This window comes from Labeo rohita, chromosome 11 (assembly GCF_022985175.1).
Source record: "Labeo rohita strain BAU-BD-2019 chromosome 11, IGBB_LRoh.1.0, whole genome shotgun sequence".
Taxonomy (NCBI): domain Eukaryota; kingdom Metazoa; phylum Chordata; class Actinopteri; order Cypriniformes; family Cyprinidae; genus Labeo; species Labeo rohita.
The window spans coordinates 11,140,225-11,142,090 of NC_066879.1; the positions used below are offsets into that span (position 1 = coordinate 11,140,225).

Below are 1,866 nucleotides of genomic sequence, written 5' to 3' on the forward strand. Positions count from 1 at the left end.
TGTATAAATTACTGTTGATATCATTTTAATTAATTTTTAAGTGTCGTTAATGCAAAATACTAAATCAACAATTTAAAATTGTGTTTTCAAATAATTAAATAACCAATGATAGTTAAAGCTGTTCTGAAATTTACAGCTAATCACATCGCATTAAATTTAAAAATAAATAACACTGGTAACAACATGCCACTTAGGCTTTCCTGTGGTAGCCTGTTTCCGCCACTGAATATTGCAAGTTGTTATCTCACAGTTCTGACTTATTCTTCTCAGAATTGCGTAATACAAACTCGCAATTCTAAGAAATAAAGTCACAAAGAAAAAAAAGAGTTTATTTGACACAATTCTGAGGAAAAAAGTTAGACTTGCGAGATGTTAACTCAAAACTGCGAGAAAAAAAAGTCACAATTACCTTTTTTTTATGTTTTTTATTCAGTGGCGGAAACGGGCTTCCATAGCTTTCTGTGTCAATTCAGGTAGTCTAATTTTATCTTTTCACTTTAAAAGAAAATTGATTTGACAAACTGATTTGACAGATTATATCTTATGAATGTTGAAACTGAAATGAAATAACAGAATTAAGAAGGGTGAAACCAAGCATTAAATGTGTTGAGATGAGATTTTGTACCGTCTATGATCAAAAGAAAAATGTGTGTAAGGTGTGTGTGTCTTATTGCCCTAGAGTGCATTGGTGCTGGTTAGTTGGTAGCTTTTCACTGTTTTCTTAAATTGTCATGTGCATTAAGTTAAAATATTCCATGAATCTCTCAATCACTATGAGCTCATAAAAATATGTGTATGATAACTTTGAACAAATTATACAAATGTTGTTTGTTGACTATAGGTTTCTCATTATGTTACCAAAATGCAAATATCAGCTAATTGTGTCTCAAGGGAGCCCTTGCCAGCATCTTTGGTGGCCTCTCTCTATGCAGTGTCCTGCTTCATTCAGGTTAAAATGACAACTGACCCTTAATTGAGGGGTGTATAGTGAGTAGGTCACTCTTTTCCATGCTACTCAGAACACTAGGGGAGCTAAGAGCTCCCGCCATCCAAGCAATTCTTCCTGTTGAGAGACCAAGCAAGTGAGTGTGAAAAAAAAAAATAAATTTAAAAAAATCCATGAGACTCATTAAGCTGCATGGAGAAAGCCTTTGTAGCAGTTTGCAGCTTGAGGCTAGTTGTCCTTGAGAATTACCGGACTATGTCAAGGCAGTAATAGTGAATGAAAAACACAGAGGCTTTGTCACATAATACACAAAATTCAGTACAATAACTGTACTAATTTACACAGTTCAGTGTTTCAATGTAATTCCAAATGCAACAGTAATAACCTGCTATAATGTTTGCATAAAAACACTAACACAGAGAGCTAATAAAATTCAAAACAACAGCTGTAAAACCATATGCCAAAGACCCCTTACTGATTCTTTCATGAGTGATTACATTAATGCTGATAATCTACAAGTCACTTAAAGCTAAACCTTCATTTGGTTGTCAAATTAAGCAGTGGGCTAGAACAACGCTATAGAGCTAGAACTAATATTCTGAGTCACTTATATTCTGAGACAAAAATAAAGATTAATACAAACCATAATAAAAAATAATAATACACATGCAACCAATTAATAATATGAAATTATATTATGAGAGCAAATATTAAGATTCAACACAACATTGAGAAAATATAGTAACAAATAAACAACCAATACCATTAGTAATACTCCCAATAATGCCCATGTATAAATATTACAACCAGCTGAAGAACAAAAATATCAATAAACGCATAAATACATAAGGTTTGTTTACAAACACACAGCTGGTATAAATGGTAAGGAGTTTGGTGCTGAGTGCGTGTTTTGAGGAGGT

General features: G+C 32.9%; 1 long non-coding RNA gene across 1 annotated transcript in view; it reads right to left on the minus strand.

The window, feature by feature from the left end:
• The window catches only part of LOC127173165 (uncharacterized), a 35,496-nt gene that overhangs the window by 22,940 nt on the left and 10,690 nt on the right, over positions 1–1,866 (minus strand). The window lies entirely within an intron of this gene.